The following is a 20,758-nucleotide window of genomic DNA, read 5'->3' on the forward strand; positions in this document are numbered from 1 at the left end:
AGGTCTGCTTTTAAAATTGTGGAAATCATCATTAGCGCCCCGAACAGGTCTGTTTATAATTGTGGTAACTTATAATTGTTGCTGTTTACAATTTTAATTCCCACAATTAAAAAAAGGCAGAGAGAACCCACATTTTTTTTTGTGTTAGGTTTGTTTATTTTTTGTTTGTACACAGGATGCCACTTGTAGAATGGCAATCCAGCGATGCCTGATTTAATTATAATTCTCACAGATTGTTTGTTTTCACTTATGAATGGTTGCACAAGATATGTAACAATTTCTCTTTCCAATAAGCATATTTTGCAGGACTGCAAGTTACAGTGAACAGCAGGCTCTAAGCAATGGTGACTCCTGGTTATTCAAGGTACCCTGTATTAACCCTTTCTGTGCTGCATATATCATATCTGCAATAACACACTACAAAAAAATAAACACACTTACACTTGGTACAATAGATCTCTTTACAACATCATGGCTGCATTACCATGAGGCTCCACCATCCCCATTCATAGCAAAACAAAAGCATACAACTCACACATGCCAATATATACACAAATAATTGTTTTCCCTGATAGATTGCAATCCACAATTTATTTATAGATATTAATCTGCCGGAAGTGCAGGAAAACATTTATATCCCTTAAAATATACATACAGAATATCATATCCCCTCCATACACACACGCATGTAAACTTGTCACACATACATTCACGGTATATCACTCCATTTATTTCTGTTTAACTCACCCTGCAGCATATCTGCAGTGAAACTTGTGCATTAAGGTCACACATTAAAACATGCACTGTACCTGTACCAATGTTTTGAAGTACTGGAGAATTCATAATTAATCGCAGAAAACACAAATATGAATAATAATTTTTGATAAAATATAAATTTTTCATATATTTGAAGCAAATGAATGTAAATTGGAAATTTATCTTAGTGATGGTAAAATTATTTTACCTATTGCACTGCAATGTATTGCAGGATTGTTCCAATGTTGTGTGTTCTGATAATGTCACAAACATACATTACAATTGGCAAATTTTATGATGTTTGGTAGAATAATCATGATTTATACAGGAGCTAGAATTCAGCACCAATGTGAATTATGATTTGCAATCATTATCCTCTGTTGTTCTCAATGTCTAATTTTGAACAAAAGGGGGGGAGGTTTATACACAATCTCAGAAAACAGGGATCTGTGTAATATGACATTACTGAACACACACATGGCTGCAATACAGGAGTTTTTAGGTATGTGTGCTATACACATGATTTCTGTGTGCAGTTTGTATGTACTTCTGAAAAATCCTTGCAATACAACAGTTTATAGATTTATTTTTGGTTAAGAAATCCACTTCTGAGTAAGTTATAACATGTGGTGTGTTATACTGTATTATTTGTGTATTAGATCGCATGTAAACCACATATAATCTTACAGTTATGATTTGAAGGTTTGCGTAATATGCATAATACATTGTTTAAGATAATCAGGGACTTGATGTTATTTTGTCAAGGAATATTAGGGCGGTTATGGGCCCTGTGAAAGCTTGAATGTTTAGCTCACATGAAGCTTTGGTCGCTATACATGCATAGAGCATAAGCGATGACGACCCGGTGTCTGGGGTCTAGTGGCATAGGACAGGATACGTAAGAATACTGTATGGAAAGGTTAGCAAGGTTCAAAGAGATTTAAGATGCTTATGAATATCTGAGATGTCATGGATATTTTAAGCAATTATTGTTTTTATGTAAGGCATTCTATTGTTTTAATTCTAACCATTACTTCCTACAGAAGCATGTCTTTAATAGTTGTCTGAGCGGGTACTGCATTTTGGCGACGCGGTAAGAATTTTGAGCAGAGAAGCGCGCACTGAGAACCTGTGAATGGCGTGAATTAGCTACTCTCGCTGGGTGATCTCAGATCTGTAAGATAAATTCTCCAATCTAGTAAGGATTGAGGACTTCATTTCCACCATTACAGACAGGAAATAGTAAGACACCAGCAGTGTTAGACTAGAACAATGGGGATCACCGGAGGTTTTCTGTACCCCTATGGTCCAGTCTGACCCTGTATACTAGTCATAACTCAGATATGGATTTCCATAAATAGATTAAGGAACTCGCAAAGGGAGGTAGATGTGTTTAACCCATTTATTTAGTTCTGTGACAGATATATATGTAGGTAACAACGGTGTGAAGCTTAGAATCAGGTGATGTATTGCTAAGCAGGGTATGATTAATTGGATCATATAGCAGGTTTGCAATGAGTCCTAGAATCGTTCTATATATATTGGTAAGCAGAATATGGTTTAAAAAGACTGAATCGCAGGTTGGCGAAGTCTGTAATAAAGGTAAAAATGGATAATTTCATTTAAGATGCCACAGATGTTAGGATGTCTGAATAATTGTTTCCCTTTAGGTGAACAGGTCATGTGATAATTATATATGACTGCAGGAAATATGATTTTTAGACAGCGATATACGTTACATTATAGATATTAAGAACAATATGATACGCGTAATACTCAGAATGTTGGTCATGGGATGTTCCTTAGAAATAGGGATATCATATGAAAAGCAGAAATAAGGAAATCTGGATTTGTCGTTACTGCAGTAAATAAGGAGACGTCCTTAGGATTCTGATTACAGGTGATAATGGATTTAACTTTTATGCTTATAGCAATGTTTATGGTATATGCAATTGTTCTGAAGACTGTATATGGTATGATATGGGTTAAAAACAGACAGGTGGTATAAAATCCTGCTCATTTTAAATCCCAGGTGTATACAGGTAAAGTATAATGGTATAAAGATGTATATCGGAGTAAAGGATTCAAAAATTCCCTAGTGTTATTAAGTAAGTATTACAACCCCTGACCAAATTCATAGGAATTGGAAGATGGGTGGACAAGGTTTTTTTTGTAGTATCTTGGAAATATTAATAGCTGAAAATATTGTGCATTTCTCATGAAGTGACGTATGTGGTATATGACATCGGAACTGTTGTAATTGGTAACAGGTCATAAGGAATAAAAAAAACTTATGTCAGTTCAACTGTCAGATGTCATTGAACTCACAAAAGGGGGAAATGTTACAGTGTGTATATTAAAATCAATAATAATAATTCCTTATACAATTAGAATCAAATATATATATATATATATATATATATATATATATATATATATATATATATATATATATATATGTGTAATTCACATATTCCAGAGAGAGTCAGATCCCAGAACTAGTCTGACAAGATGGTTTAACATACCCATAGATGGGAAGAGACCCCACAATCTCGTGGTCTGACTGTATCATTGTGTAGTTGAGATTGGGTGAAATGTTGCACACACTCGGCAATCATATATATATATCTCTCTCTCTCTCTCTCTCTCTCTCGTCTATATTGTATTTTAACAAGCATTGATTTTATGAAGATTTGATATATAAAAACGTTTTACTTATAACACTTTGTGTGCATCGTTATCTTTATGAAAGGAAATTATCCAAATGATTTAAAAGGTATATAATTCTGGTTAACACTTTGCGAAGTTCATATATTTATGTTACTTATAACCTGATAGTTATTATATGAAAAATAGAATAATTTGCTTCAGATATATTGGGATTAAACAAGCTGGCAATGGCCTGGGTGTACAAATAGGAAAAAGGAGAAAAAAACACCCCTCAGCATAAAGCAAGGGGTCCCAGGGACCCACAATTTTTCTGGCTCACTGCGATCAGTGTAACTGTGTCTATATGTATCCCTTGTATATTCCCCTCTAATAAAGCCCCCTGTTTTAAATATACCACTGATGATGGGTCTTTCTCTGATTTAAAAGACCACAATCTAAAAACGTGGAAAACCTTGGGGTGAGAGGAACACAGGAGGACAGACGAGTAAAGAACCCACCTTTATATCTCTATGCAAGACTATAACTGGTACGCACAATAATTATTAGCAACGCATTGTGTACTAGACTTACTACACTATATCTGCTTTCTCCTATTTGGCTCTACTATGAGCCTCTTTCATTGAAGGTCCCCTGTGTGGCACCAAATATCCGGATAAAGTTATAACCGCATCCGGCTGACAAGACCACCCAGATAAGCATTAAAGAATTTATTTCTGGTACGCACAATTTCATTTGAGCACAATACACTATCTTGTTTAAATTTAATACACTATTTGGCGCATGCCCTTTCCACCCCACTCTCTAGATCACATTCCGTCTGACGGCCATTCAGATACACGGAAAGGACAGCTGCCTCCTTTTATTAGAAGGATTTTTAGTGTTGGAACTTTTAACTTTACAACTTAAAGACACTTACACCGCAAGAAATAATTCAGGGTAATATACGGAGCGCCATCCACACACACACACATATATATATATATATATACATACACACACACACACACACACACACATACACATATATACATACATACAGTCGTGCCCTTATATTAAGGCTGCATCTAAAAAAAGATTTCTCCATAGAGAATTCTGAAGGGGGGGCAGGGTGTTCAAGGGGCTACACCTCAAAAGCTATAGGCGATACGGATCTGAAATACTGGACCACTCACCGTTGTTGCGGCACCGGCGGGGGTAGTAGGAGCAGTCACTCAGGCATACATTAGGAAGCTCAGCGCCACTTGCTCAGACACAAAGTAAAAACTTTAGAACATAAAATAAGAACTTGGGTCTGTCTAACACAGCCACACCGTTCTGAAAGGTGCTACTGCTTCTGCCAGCACCAAAATGTTATGTGGAAGATGGCCAGTGCATCCCAGGAGCTAAAGCTTTAACTGTTCGGTGCATGGCTCACTCCAACCATCTACAGCCCATACATACACACAAGTTTTCTTTCCAAAATAAACCACTCTTAAAAGTGACAACTGTTTAGAGTCCGTTTTTTGTGCCCGAATATGTATCGGTTTTTGAGGAATGTACATAGGGGACGATTCAATTCAGCGGGAATTGAATAGCGCCGAGAGGTATTCAAATTCAGCGTGCTGTTTAGTCCGGCTAATGATTTCTTCTCTCACCCTCCAGAGGGTGCGAGGAGACATCCGCCTAAGAGGCTGTTTTCAGCTTAGCGCGATGCCAACAGCCTCGCAGTCGGCACTTTAGTCGGAGAATGCCGGTTCTCGCGATTAATACCCACCATTCTCCGACTTAACTTCTTCCAGTCGGAGTAAACATCGCGGTGAATTGAATAGCTCTGGAAGCTCCCTCCCGGCGCTATTCAACTCTCGCTGAATTGAATCGCCCCCCCCATAGAATCCATGATAAGTTCAATTCAAGGATCTTTGTTTGTGCTTGCGGCTTCTCGAAAACAGGCTAATTATCGGGGATTTTTTTTTCAGAGCCAGCTGAGATCTCGGAAAAAAAGATCCCAGATAAGTGCTACAGGCAGCCGTGCTTCGGGGCTAATTGAATAGCCCAGGGGGATCAATTAACGCGTGGTAATTTACAGTGGCTGATTGAATTCCTCCCTGGGTGGCGGAGTACATACAGACTGGTAGAAACACAAGGGATCAGTTGAACAAGTCAGGCGAAGCCTGGTAATCTTCTAATGAAAACGATATTTGGAGGGATGTCTACGTTGGTTCAATAAAGACCCACTTTGACGAGCTCATATACCACTATATTGAGGTAAGCATTTAACTTATCTAATTTTTTTTTACAATATTATTACATTAGAGAGCACTTGTTTCTCACCCTTTCCTAGTAATTATCGTTCGTTATTTGAGACACAACAACAGCGGTCTCCCAGGAGAACGAACAGCTGCCACCTGAAACACAGGGAGTGTATTCGAAGTGAACATTCTGAAGTTTTTGTTTTTTTTGTTAAAAGACACTAATACAGACAATGTGAGTGTAGAGCTATATCAGTACATTGTTCGAGATTAATATACACTGGTGGACAAAATTGCGGACATATTTTGAAATTTGAATGTTTTTCAACTTTGAATGCTTATAAAAACTTTTCACTTCACGCAGTGCAATGATTCATGTATCAAATGAAAGGAAATTTAATGCTGAATTCAACACAATAAACAGAGGTCACATATTTGCATTACAAGGGAAGTTATGCTACTTTCAGTCAGACAAAGAAGCACAGATGCGTGAGATTCAAGAAGCAGATTAAAGTAACAGCTACTACCAGTTGATGACAGGAGAATAAAATTAATTTGCTTCAGGGACAGATGGATGTCATCTGCGGCTATTAGCAGTGAACTGAGGGCAACTGGTGTTTTTGTCAGTGCAAGAACGGTATGGAGAAGACTAACGGAGGTTGGCCTAAAAGGTGGGATTGCCCGAAAAAGTGGGATCTTGATACTTACCGGTAAATCCTTTTCTCTGATTCCACAGGGGACACTGGAGGTGCTTACGCTGGGGTATAGAGGCGTGGATAACTAGAGCTGGCACTTTAAATAATTCAGAAGTGTGAAGCTCCTCCCCCTCTATTCCCCACCTGCCCTCAGTTTAGAAAATGAAGATCGAGAGGAGATGGAGAACAACCGGAGTGAAAGGAAGAGAATATCACACATCAACAAAACCATACAACATATGGAACAAACTGAACAGACAGGCGAAGAGCGCTGAGGTGGGCATCCAGTGTCCCCTGTGGAATCAGAGAAAAGGATTTATCGGTAAGTACCAAAACCCCATTTTCTCTTTCATCCACTAGGGGACACTGGAGGTGCTTACGCTGGGGACGTCCCAAAATTTTCCAACATGGGCGGGAGCGCTCTGAGGAACCTGCAGTACAAGGCGGCAAAACATGATGCTGAAGCCACAAATGTATCAATCTATAAAACTTCACAAAAGTGAGCACTGATGACACAACAACAGCGGTCTCCCAGGAGAACGAACAGCTGCCACCTGAAACACAGGGAGTGTATTCGAAGTGAACACACGGCACAATAGTAAAGTAGAGACACCCCTACGTGCCTCCCACGACGTACCCACAGAACGTGTGGAATGAGCAGACACGGGCATAGGAGGCTGACGATCATTGCTGAGAAGAGCTTGACAGATTGTCAGTCTAAGCCAACATGCCAATCCTGTTTGGATGCTGGCCAACCCTTCCGAAAAGCCTTATAAAAAAAGAAGGACAAATAAGACTCGCGTAAGGACGTCATCCAAGCAACAGAGGCGAAGAGCTCTAACCACATCTAGGGTAGAAGAAACACCGGAGTCCCCTACCAAAGAAGGTACCACAATAGGCTGATTTATGTGGAAAATAGACACAACCGTAAGTAGGAAAGTAGCTTGCGTCCTGAGTTCCGCCCTAGGATCATGAAACACAAGGCCTATAAGACAGAGCCCCCAATTCAAACTCCCAAGAGCTGTAGCTAAAGCCTGGAGGAGGACCGTCTTCCAAGACAGTACTTGATTGTGACCGGACGCCTTTCGCCTAGGCCATCCCTGGTCACGGGTTAGCGCTTTTGGACTCCCACTCACCGTCAGTGACCGCCTGTCACTGACTTCGCCCACTGCACCGTGGGCGTGTAACGATGCTGCCACCACCAAACTCTACCATCAGCGTTTGGAACCGCTTATTAGGTACACTCAGGCTCCTGCCTTGGAACCTGGAACCGCTTCTGCGTTTGATTAACTGCGGACACACCTCCTGTTTGGTGTTGGCTGTTCCCACCTGATCCCTCGCAATGGACCAGGTCTGCACGGTAGCTTGGCAGAGGGCTTGAACTTGGAGACACGGAGCTCTTACCCAGAACAGCAGGAGAACGGAATAGTGTTTTGGCGCAATTCTGTTGGTCGCAAGATTGAGTCAATTGAAGTAAAGGCAAACTATGTTTATTTGCTCAATGTCTTAAAGAAGACCCTCCCTTCCGTCTGAAGGGGAATATCACACAGAATCAAATAGCAATTCTCCACAAAGGATTTTCAAAGATGTACCACATACAGGAATCTTATCAGCAGCTCTTCTCCTCATAGAAGTTACAGGGTTGTACACATACAGGGCTCACAGTCCCTCTTTTTATGTAATTCTTACACACAACATCACAGGGGGCAAATCCACCCTGTGTTCCCTCTAGCCAATCAGGCTATCTCAGAAAACATAAATTAACAACATATTACATTTCAAAGGAGTCACTCAATATCCTCCTTCCTAATCCACCAACACAAACTGATTTATCATACATTATACTGTCTCCTAAAATGTTGATATAACATGTCACAGGAAATAGTAAATGACATTCATCCTGATTCCTTATCAATCAGTTTGGCATTTCCAACCTTAACACTATTCAGTGACATCCAAAAGGTTTTTAAAAACAGATTGTCTTTTCAAAGGAAGTTCTGTACATGTAGTGTTTGGCTATATGACACCATTCACACCTTCACACAGAGAACTTCCAGTCACCCTATTCATCAGATGTCCTGCTAAGGGAATCACAATCAGCATCTAGTATCTGCAGACACAGAGGGTTGTCATGTCTTATACAGACATATATTCAATAAGTGCATTTTCTCTACAAAATATACATTTAAACCATATAGTGCACACAGCCTATTAAATATACGTTGCCTCATGCACTAATGCATTGCAGATCAGCTGCAGTGCATTACAGCAATACATATATACTTTAATACAGTTTACTATGAACCATGTGCAGTGTGCTTTTAAACTGTCCACTTTAACTGTTTCAGCGCTGGTCGCAGTGGGAGCTGGCTCTCCCTGTCCCGCAGTGGCCATGACACACTCTACCTACACTCCCCCAGTGCAGCGAGTGCAGGCCGCTGCATATAAAACATTAAAAACACACTTAACACTCAGCGCATAGCGTAGAGTATACATTTACAATGGGCGCCTGGCGCCTTTTTGTCCTTTTAAAAACGGCGGCACAGCACGGGGTTTAACCCCTTCACTGCTGTGGCAGCCATTAACCCCATGTGGCCTGCCTCCGGCCACATTGATATATACACCTCTTGGGGAGGTTCACACATGGAAGACTGAAGAAACAAACAAAAAAAAAAAATACCAAGACTCAGGGAGCCATAGGTGGTACAAAAGGTGGCTGCACCCGCAACACCCCTTGAAGAATGACTGAATCGCCGGTAGGAGGCCCAACCTGCATTGAAAGAAAATAGAAAGAGCAGAAATTTGCACTTTTAATGATCCTAGGCAAAGACTAGAATCTAATCCCGTTTGGAGAGAAGTAAAAAATGGAACACCCCTAACGGAAGGCCCCAACTGTAACACCCTATGCAATGATAATGCGCAGCGAAACCGGTTTCCTTGCGCAAAGCATGGTGGGAATACCTGAGTCTGGGATGCCCTTCCGTGTTAAGATATCGGATTCAACCCCAACCCCTTTAGTCCACCCCAACTTAGCAGTTGTGCTAAGTTGGGGTGGACTAAAGGACCCTGCTGCAGAAGGACCGGACGAAGAGGAAGTGGCCCAGATCGACTGCCAAGAAGGACCGAAGAACCAACTCCTCCTAGGCCAGGTCGGTGCCATGAGAATGACTAAGGCCGACTCGTGTTTTATTTGTTTATTTGTTTTAGTAAACGAGGAATTAGTGGAATCGGAGGAAACAGATAAACCATGTCGTAGGTCCATGGAATTGTTAGGGCGTGAACAGCCTCTGCCTGCGGATCCAGTGTTCTTGACACGTATCTTGGTCACTGATGTTTAATCGAGACGCCCTGAGGTCCACCTAAAGACGACCCCAGTGCGTGAAACGCGTGTGGGGGAATCTTCCATTCCCTAGAATGGATATCCTGGCGACTTGGGTAATCTGCTTTCCAGTTGTCCACTCCCAGGATGAATACTGCTGACAAGATTACTTGACTGACTCTCGTCCCACTAGAGAATCTGAGATACTTCTGTCATTGCATTGTGACTACGGTTGCCGGTCCGGCGGTAGATGTAAGCGTCGGCCATAACGTTGTCTGACAGAACTCGTACCGGAAGAGACCTTAGAAACTGCGCTGCGTCTAGCAGAGCATGGGAAACTGCTCCGAGGTCCAACATTTATGGGCCACCGTCTTTTCTGTAGGGACCACCAATGAAAGTGATAGTCGAGGACAACAGCTCCCCATCCTCGGAGGCTGGCGCCTGTCATATCCACCCAAGGAGTGCCACCCTGGTTGCCGGGGCCAGATGGATCAGTTGATATAGATGCAGGCGAGACCCTGACCCCTGTGTTAGCAGGGCCAGCTTGAACACTCGGGAGTGGAATCATCCATATTGTAGTGCCTTGAAGCAGTTAACATTTTCCCCAAGAGACGAAGACCAAGAAGCAAGGACACCCACTTTGATCCGAGGGCTAGCTGAAAGAGCAACTGGATATTCCGGGCCTGGTCTTCCGGAAGGAAAATCCTCTGTAAAGTCGTATCTAGGACCATCCCCAGAACTGGAGTCTTTCGGACAGACTCAGATTGGATAAGTAGAAATTGTTGATGTCAGTAAGTCATGGTCCAAGAGAAGTGATTTCGATGGAGCCTTGATTAACTGGTCGTCACGGGGAGCAGAGGATAACCCTAACGGCCACGCCCGAAACTGATTGTGAGTTTGCAAAATAGCATAATGCAGGAAAGCCTGATGCGGTTCCCAATTTGGGACATGGTGATGCGCATCATTTATATACAGAGAAATGAGGAACTCTGCCGGTTCTAAGCTTGCAATGACAGACTGAAGTAACTCCATAGTGAAATGCTACAGCTTAACATATTGGTTGAAGACTTTTGGTTTAATAGGGGCCTTGTCCGTGGACACCGGCCGACTCGTATAAAAGAACCGATGTGGAGTGGAAAGCTCGAAAGCTATTCGGAACCGCAAACCGCACGGAAACCAAGGTCCCATCGCAGGAGATCCCAGGTGGGATGGGAGACAGTCAGCCACCTGTTGGTCGACTGGTCTTTGATCCTGTCGACGTATAACTGTATGTGGGCGACCTCTTCCTCTGCCACCCCTAATGTGTGAAGGGGTACCTCTGGCCCTTTAACGAAAGGGATGGGCACGAAAGGAATGAAATGAGGGACCTGTAGGTCCTCCTGCGAAGCATTCAAAGGGAAGAGAGAAGTCTTACTTGTCTTGGGATATCCATTTGTCCAGTTCTGGACTAAAAAGCATATCACCTGTGAACCGTAGACCCTCAACAGCCTGTTTGGATTCTGCATCCACCTGCCAAGAGAGTAAGCAAAGAACTCTGCGGGCAGAAATAGCAGAAACGGACATACGAGCACTGATCTGTCTCTCTGGAAACCCTGGTCATTTTAAAACCCATTAAGCTGGGGCATGCAAATATTGAGACAAAACTCAGTTTTGCTTTTCTCTACGGAAATCTTTAGTAAAAGGCGAACGAATTGTGCGTTCTAAAGAGAAGCCAGAGCATATAAACTGCTGACTCACTGAGAGTTCTGCTAGTAATCGTAACTCTTCTCTGGAAGTATCCAAGCCCGTAATCAACTGGTCCACCCAGCAAATTACAGCATAGATAACCGAAGCGATAACAGGGGTAGGTCTAAATTGGGCTCCTGCTGCAATGTAAATTGGATTGCAGTGTTGTTCCAACTTACTAGCAGAAGAGTCCTAAATTAACGTAGCACCTGGCAAAGGAAGAGTTTTCTACTGGAGGATGTGTTACCCAATGTTCCATCATGGATGATGGAAATGGATAGCCAGAAGGGAAACGACATGGATTTGGAGCTGCTTATCCAGCCGTTTCCAGGCCACAGAAAGCTGTTCTAGAAGCTCTAGCTGAGCTGCAGGGACTACTTCCTCAGGTACATTAAGGATCTGCCTGACCGCTAGAATTAAAAAGGCTCCACTCCCTGAGAGGCAGATTCTAAGTACTGTGGCGCAGAGCTGTGAGGGGTTCCTCATTTGACCAGAGGACAGTCGGCAGAGGATGCTTAGTGCAGGCTTATGATAGGCAGTGGAGGACAATGTAGAAGTGGTACACAATCTGTACCAGTCCAGATAGTTGGTTAACCTCCTATTAGTTGTCAATTCGGACATTACAGCCGCCATAACTCCTGCCATGTCAGCGGACCATGCAGGAGTAGGTGAGACCGCAATAGCCACAGAGGATTATAATGGTATCTATAGTGGGAGGAAACGGGAACCTGGAGGAAACCCACAGCGAGAACACACAAACTCCACACCCCAGGGATAGTGCACCGTCTGCGCTGCCCCTTCCTTTAATAAACAAGCATCACATAGCATGGTGCCAGCAGCATTTGGCTTAATTTATTGTTACATTTGGAACAAACAAACATTTTCTGATAAGCCACAGTCCAGACATAGGTATATACACAAAGCCACTCACACAGAATCAGACTCTATGAATAAATAGAGACAGAATACAGAGACAGAAGGCTAGTGGGAAACAGAGGAGTTCACACAACTCCTCCCAATAATTCAGGTTCCCTGCACTTTGTACACCCCAGTGTTATCTTCACAGCCCCTTTTGGAAAGGATCCTGTAGAATGGATGTGTGCTAGGAGAATCAATCCTTCTGCCCACACTGTGTGGCTTCTGCACTCTCCTGTAATGAGGAGAGTTGCAGGTAGTGTGTTAAAAACGGCAGCCACGCTGTTGTAACAGCCGCTTGCCGCGTATAGAGTGCCCGTCAGGTCCACCCCTGAGGCATGCAATATAGCTGCTTAACGCTGGCCATATATTAACTTGTCCCCTCTGACTGCCCCGCTACGTGCCGCTCTACTAGCGGGGGAAGGGGTGCCTGTGTAACGCTGGCTGCGGCACCTGTCAGCCCCTCTACAGCCTGCGATGTTGTAAACTAACGGGGAGAGGGAAGACTTGTTAGATAGGGAGCATAGCGCTGCTCTAACCAGCGTTGTAGGGAGAGCCCGCGCTGCTAAGCTCCGCCCCGTCTTTTTCCAGGCTTGCCGCACTAACCTGGCTGCCCACCGTCTAACGGGGGAGCCCAGCGCTCACAGACTTCAACTAACAGCCGCTTGCCGCAACTGAAGGAGGAGTGAAGCAGCGCCATAGTGCTGCATACAACATAGGGCGGGCAGGCGCGAGACGCGCAGCCATACTCACTGTGCTCTCCGGCGGCGCTCTCAGCTGCAGCACACTCTGCTCTTGTGATGTTAGAGATGTGCTGTGGCGATAAAGGAGCTGTCAGTGCTTTTTCAATAAGCCCTGTGCACTCCTTCCTGTAAAAGATGTAGGAAAATAAAGAAATATTCTAAATAAAAGAAAAACAATAAACATATGTGTTGCTGGAGCACAGCAAATTGTGACCAGCTCCGATGGCACATTTTCTAAACTGAGAGCAGGTGAGGAATAGAGGGGGAGGAGCTTCACACTTCTGAATTATTCAAAGTGCCAGCTCCAGTTATCCACGCCTCTATACCCCAGCGTAAGCACCTCCAGTATCCCCTAGTGGATGAAAGAGAAAAGCCATTGCTGAATAAAAAGCAGCGGCAGAAACTAATAGTGAGCAAAAGAAGACATTGCATGGACAGAAGGTCAGTGGAAACAAGTGATATGGAGTGACAAAACTAAGATACCGATATTTGGTAGTGATGGGAGAAAATACGTGAGACGTCACATCGGGGAAGAGGTACATCCAGATTGCATTCAAGCGACAACAAAGAATCCTACAAGTGTTATGATCTGGGCATGTATAACAGCAGATGCTGTGGGACGCCTTTATGTCATAGATGGCACACTGAACAGCAGAAAGTACATTGACACCATCCTACAACCAAAACTTCTACTTTCTATCAGGGATCTTTTTCCAGCAGGATTCAGCTCCCTGTCACACTGCACGGACATACAAAAAGGGGTTCACGGAGATTGACATACAGGTGCTGGGATGGCCAGGAAACAGCCCACACCTGAACCCCATAGAACATTTGTGGTTCCGTTTGAAAGAACTGGTACATCTGAGGCGTCCATCCAATAAAAGACAATTAATTGAGGCTATAATTGTCTCATGGCACCACATAAAAAAGAAGGAAGAGCTCCAAACATTGCTTGGCTCAATGCCACGTCGCTGTGCTGCTGTCTTGAAAAATAAAGGATACCCAACGAAATACTGATAGGACAGTAACATCTTAAGTACACAAGGATTTTCACCCCAAGTGTTGTTTTCACTGCATAACTTCCCTTGTAATGCAAATATTTGACCTCAGTTTATTGTGTTGAATTCAGCATTAAAATTTCCTTTAATTTGATATATGAATCAACTGCATGAAGTGTAACAGTTTTTATAAGCATTCGAAGTTGAAAAACAGTCAAAAAGGTAAAAAAAATAAAATATATATATATATATATATATTTTATCTATGTCGAATTCATCAATACCTATATCCACATATACATATCTATATATTATATACACAAACATACACAATTATTTTTGGTACGGAGATATAGATAGATAGATATATATATATATATATATATATATATATACACGTACAATTTCAAGGCAACACTGCAGCTGCCCTGCTCTTGCCAAAACATTCAAGTCTAGACCTGTATTATCGCTAAGGAAACCCAAACAACTATTTTTAGGCTACAATAGGTATAAAGGATTTGTAGCACAGGCACATACAAATAAACGAGGCACATTAATATTACGTATGAAGATGTGAAAACATAATTCTGGGAAGTGCACCTGTCGCATTAACACATTGGAGGCAGCCAATTTGTTAGCTGAACCAAACTTAAGGCCATCAAATGGAACTAGCAACAATGAGATACAAGACGCTTCATGCCTCTGCTATGTCACTAGTTCCCAGTAAGTTAGCTCAGCCTAAAATTTGGCAGCATGCACAAAACGGCTGTCTCCATAATAGACAGCTCATGGCTCCCAGCTCCAACCAAAAAAAGCATGATTGAAAAAAAATAAAAAATAAATCTTTATTCCGAATGTACACAGCGTGACGATGTGTTACAGACAACTCCTGTCGATCTTTACTACCCAACTTCCAGCAAGCCATATGCATGGGGGTTACATTAAGGAGAAGAGTCTCTAGAGCCTTACTGAGTGGTGAGGAATGGAACAAGTAACTGTACAATGTACAGTAGCTGTAATCAGATACAGTGCTGTATATACAGCACAGACCTGCATTTCCCATTAATAGGAGGAAATGATCTGGCTTAAGGCATGCATTTCTCAACATCAGTCTAATTAGCATTAAAATATAGGGGGGAGATATACTTCTAGAGCAATATCCTTGACAAATTTAAATACCTGTAATACATGGAAGGTGGGACTGAAGGGATAGAAAATGAAGAAATATATAATTACAGTAATAACTAGCTGTTGCCTGTGGCTTCACCCCCAATGAAATCGCTTGTGCCAACATTTTTTTTTATTTGAGGTGTTCTAGTAGTAATGCTTGGCATAGGGGCCCTGTCACAGGAGTGGCCCAGGTGACCAGCAGCGCTATACAGACTGGGGGCAGCAGCGCCATCACCCACCGCTCACACCAATGTCCCTGTGTGCCTCATGCACAGACTATGTTAGCTAGTGTTCCCGGGACTGGAGGTAGTGTGTGCCTCCCGTACTCCACTCCCTGGTCCGGGTGATGTCTGGGACGGGTCAATGAGTCTCGAAGGCAGCAGCAGGGGAGAGATTGGAACCCCCTACTGTTCCCAGCTGCGTGCTGCCCAACGGTAAGAGGGCTCAGCGGGAGGAGAGTGCCGGCTCTAGGCTGAACAACCCGAGTTGTGTGGTGAGAGGGGGAATATGTGTGTGTGTATATTATTGGAGACATTTATGATGAAATGTTAATACATAGGTTGTACTCATGCTGATAAGATATGTGGGTAGTGATGGTGTCATAAAGGAATAACTTTGTCAGCTGAAGTTACCCTGCATTGTACCAAAGCGCAAGGGTACTTATGCTGGTGTGGGGCAATATTGGAGCAGGAATGATGTACACAAACTGGCTGAGGGCTTGTTTCTGAGTTGCAGACCTTCCTGCAATCACCTGAGCAGGAAGAAACATGGTTCAATTACAGAAAGCGTCTTTTCTACTTACCGATATTACATTAATTGATGACCTGTCGAAGCTGGATAATTGGCTGAGACAAGATCAGCTTAAAATTAGATCGTAAAGACGCCATCTTGCGACTGGCCGCAAGATGCCATTTTAGAAAATGAGATCGCAAGACGCCATTTTGCGAATGGCCGCCCAAGCGCAATTTTAGGTAAACTCACACTTAAGTACATATGGCGATATTACTATTAGCATCATGCGATTGCATCTTTCACCATTTCTCATACACACATTAATACGCACAAATGCGCTGTTAACTAGTCGCATATTAGCGAATGCATAAGATCCTGTATGAAAACGCTGTTTATTAGCTTCATGCGCACGCATCTGCCCCAAGTTAACTAGCGTCTTTATATCAAACCCCAAATACTTACACAGTACATATTCACATAAAAGGTCTCATAAGCTTTAAAGTATAAGATTCAAGTTTGTTCATTTATTATAATTGCTGAGAAATAAAGGTTATTTGGTAGCTAAGGTTTAATACATGATAAGTAAGTCATGTTTGATATTATACTGATCTGCACTCTTTCAACAGCATTTTGATATCGTCAGTGTGAAGATCGCAACATGCATTCTCAACTTATGGACCGCAGAGACTTAAAGCACCGAAATGTACATTATATGACCAACTGTTAGGATGTGCATGAACAGGAAACCAGAGACAACCAGTTGTTAGAGGCTGGACTGTGTCTATTTGAATCAACCTGTTAAATGCTCTGTAACAGATGCATCCTCCTGGGAACCAATGGCATCAGTGACAAGCCTCTCTATTGTGTTGTCTGTTTCTGTGAGAGTATAAACGTGTGTGTTGTGACCTCAGTCTGACTCTTCTTGCTGAATGCTGATAGACGGGGGTTTCTTGCTGAAGCCTACATCTGGTCCAGAAGCGCTGCGTATGTATAACTGTACTTGGGTCTGTATAATTCTTTGCACTAAATTGTACTTAGATCATAGCGTGTAACTGACTGTACTTTTACTTGAAATATCACTTTGTGCTTTGGAACCACAGGTAAAAGGTCTGGAGTCTTTATTTACTATATGACTGCGTACGCAAAATAGCGTCATCCTTAGAGGTTTATAGGCAGGATATTAGAAGGTATAGGCAGGATATTAGAAGGTATAGGCAGGAGTGTATAGAGGTTCTAATTCAATATCCTTATCTCCCATATGGAATTATTAAACCAAAACAACTGGCCATTTTTGGTCTTCTTTAAGGGCAAACTTTGACATCCAATAGGATCAGCCTGAAATCACAAATTCCAGGCCTTACGCTTTAGCCAGGTCAGGGCAGTGGGCTATTATTAATGCTAGCATGAGCCTTTTTCACTCTTGGCCTCGAAGCTGTGCTCGGCAGTCTTCATTATGTCTGTCTCCCTAACCACAGCCTCTTGTGGCACATGCAGCTGTTCCTCTCTCGCATTCTCCCTTGTCACAGGCAGCTTTGTGATGGTGTAAAAGGCTCCATAAGAGGATATCGAGCCAGAGGAAGCATGTAAGGTTCAGAAGGATACTTCATGCAGAAATAAGAATGGATGCTGCGCAAATCGGGGTACTGTAACTGCTGCAGTCCTTTGCTATGATACGGTGAGGCGACATAACTAGACAACTGAGAATTTGTAAAGTGTTAAAGGCAGGGCTAAATTGTGCACAAGTGTGGGATGTAACTAACAAAGGGTCAGGCACATCTTACAAATGTCTAGTCATCAGTTATGCATAACACTACTGGAACCTTCATTGAATATTCACAAGTTATGCAATAAAGCAAAGATAGTTTTGCTGAGTGGGAAAAAGAAGTAGTAAGAGAGAGTATGAATGCATGCATGCATGTACAATTTCTCTCTCACTATTTATTTTTCCCACTCAGCAAAACTAAGAAAACGTATGTATGTATACACACACACACACACACACACACACACACACACACACTAGCAGTTATGGACCCGGGGTTAACCTCAGTTCGATGCCTCACCCGTCCATTCCCAGCCCGCTATTCGCCCTTCTATCATCCAGTTATTAATACTAATCCTCTCTCTGCATGCGTGCAAATCATTCCCAAATGTACACAGCGCAGTGGGTGCTGGGGGCGCAAGCTGTGCACATGCTACAGTCACGATTAGGTCATCACGCAAACGGACGTGATAACCTAATTTATATCAGACTCAGATTTTATACTAATAGATATACACAAAATATATATATATATATATATATATATATATATATATTTTATTTTATTTTTTCTTAATTGAAATAACATTTTGGTCCTCACCGATAAATCTGTTTCTTCAAGGCTACAGGGGACACCGGAAACTCGTTACTGTGGGGTATATAGCTGGGATGTAGAGAGGAGCCGGCACTTTAAGAATTTAGTAAGTGTGACGGGTTCCTCCTCCTCCTCCAGTGTGCTGTAGTGAGGGGAGTCGCAGACCCAGCCGCGAGCAGCTGCGGCGCGTCCCCGAAGCACCGATGTGCTGAGACCAGGGACCGAGACGCACGCTGCAGGCAGCGGCGGCGGGTCCCTCCGGCTGGCTCCAACGGCGCAGGCAGACAGGGGCTAACTGCCTGTCTGTATCCTCATTGTAAAAATAGAATTTAAAAAAACCCAGCCTAAGCTGATGCCCAGGGAACCGGCTCCCTCCAGTCACAATTCTTAACTGGGGATGAGGGGGTCATAGAGGGGGAGGAGCCAGTCACACTTATTAAATTCTTAAAGTGCCAGCTCCTCTCTGCATCCCAACTATACCCCACAGTACCGAGTTTCCAGTGTCCCCTGTGGCTGTGGAAGAAACACTAACTAAGCTTTAAACACCTCAAATGTGAACTTAGAAAGCACCCATCCTTAGTGAGCCTGTGCCGCCTTTTACACAGTATGTGGGAGATGGTAAATGACGGCTGTAACAGAACATCGGAACGCTGTGTGCACAACGAAAAACTGGAAAGGAGAAAATATCACAAGGACAATGCAAAAGATTAATTTACCGTACAAGAAGTTTGACAAGTGCAAATTCATAAAGTGTGTAGCATAAAGGAGCAGCAGTTATAGAGCGGTGTGTCTGGAGCACAAAGGGATGAATCAGACATAAAAACACACAGTATAAACCAGACTGTACATGGTTTACATTGTCAGCTACATGGGCATTTACCGATTACTTAGTCACAAGCTTATATAGTGCAAACATTTACACATAATATACAAGGGCTGGGAGTACAGTTTGGGGTTCTATGCACATTACACTCTACAAACAGATACTGACACGAGGAAAAGCATCTAACACACTGTACAGTTATTAGGAGATGGTCACATCCCAATGGTGCTTTAGTGGATTGAGATTTGGTGACTGAGGATGCCATTGGACTACACTGAACTCATTGGGCACGATTCTATTCGACGCAAAGTGAATAGCGCCGGGAGTCAGCTCCTTGAGCTATTCAATACACATACGCTGTTCAGCCCGACTTGGATTTCTTCTCACATCCCATCCGGGGATGCGAGCAGAAATCCGACAAAAGTCCAGGCGCGATGCTGTTTTCAGCCCTTAGCGCCGGGAAAACAGCATCATGCCGGGAAGTTTAGTCGGAGAACGCCCATTCTCACGCCTAAACACCCTGTTTAAGGCACGAAAACGAACCTTACCCGACCCAACATCGCGATGGATTGAATAATAATCACTTCGAGTTTAATTGAATCGTGCCCATTGGCATGTTCATGTAACCAGCTTGAGATGACGTGTGCTTTGTGACATGGCTTATTACCCTGCTGGAAGTAGCCATTAGAAGGTGGGTAGACTTTGGCTATAAAAGGATGCACATGGTCAGCAACAATCTCTGGTTAGCAGTGGCATTTAAACAATGTGCAATTGGTATTAAGGAGCCCAATGCATGTCAAAAAAATATTTCCAACACCATTATAACACCATCACTAGCCAGCACTGTTGACACAAGGCAGAGTGGACACATGGATTCATGTGGTTTACAGTAAATGAATAATCTACCATCCGCATGTCTCAGCAGAAATCACTATTAGTCAGACCATACACTGTGCAGTGTTGGTGATCCTGTGCTCTCTGTAGCCTCAGTTTCCAATTGTTGCCAACAAGAATGGAAGCTTTGTGGGGTGGTTCTGCTACTGTAGCTCTAGTGTTCACTCTAGGTGGTATTTTAAAGTGCGGGTTTTTAGAAGAGCAGAGGTTGCCCATAGCAACCAATCAGATTCTAGCACATTCTACAAGACAATAGCTAGAATCTGATTGGTTGCTATGGGCAACATCTCCATTTCTAAAAACCCGCACATTAGTAAATATACCCCTAGGTCCAGAGCTGGGCAGGATGCCGGACATAGGACATAAAAAGGGCACTCTAGTGCACGCCCGAAAAGGGGACCCGTTTTATCGCACTTGGGGGCGTGCCCGGCACTTACGGACAAGCTGGGCTGCCCCCAAGCTCTCCCCTCTATGTGAATACTGTGGCCCGCAGGTGGAGACGGCACCCGCCATGTTGTTGTTAGCTGGGCGCCGCCAAAAGGGCAGGGTGCATTCTGCCCTTTTGAAATCAAGTAGGACGCGGCACCCCGTTAAAATAGCCTAGCGGGAACGTTCTAGCTCATCCAAGTCAAGTGTCGACATGCCATGTAAGAGATGCTCTTCTACATACCACTGTTGTAACGCAAGAATGAGTTCCTGCCGTCAGCTAAAGTTCCGGGTGGAGGCTGTTTAC

General features: G+C 43.1%; 1 protein-coding gene and 1 non-coding gene across 4 annotated transcripts in view; both read right to left on the reverse strand.

Annotated features, from left to right (window-relative positions):
- The window catches only part of LPGAT1 (lysophosphatidylglycerol acyltransferase 1), a 153,923-nt gene that overhangs the window by 57,870 nt on the left and 75,295 nt on the right, over nt 1–20,758 (reverse strand). The window lies entirely within an intron of this gene.
- On the reverse strand, nt 11,273–11,388 carry LOC148518279 (U5 spliceosomal RNA). The gene has a single exon (XR_015879211.1). It is a non-coding gene; the product is annotated as a U5 spliceosomal RNA (small nuclear RNA).

Source organism: Taudactylus pleione, unplaced genomic scaffold (genome assembly GCF_031769625.1).
Source record: "Taudactylus pleione unplaced genomic scaffold, aTauple2 ptg000201l, whole genome shotgun sequence".
NCBI classification, from domain to species: Eukaryota; Metazoa; Chordata; class Amphibia; order Anura; family Myobatrachidae; genus Taudactylus; species Taudactylus pleione.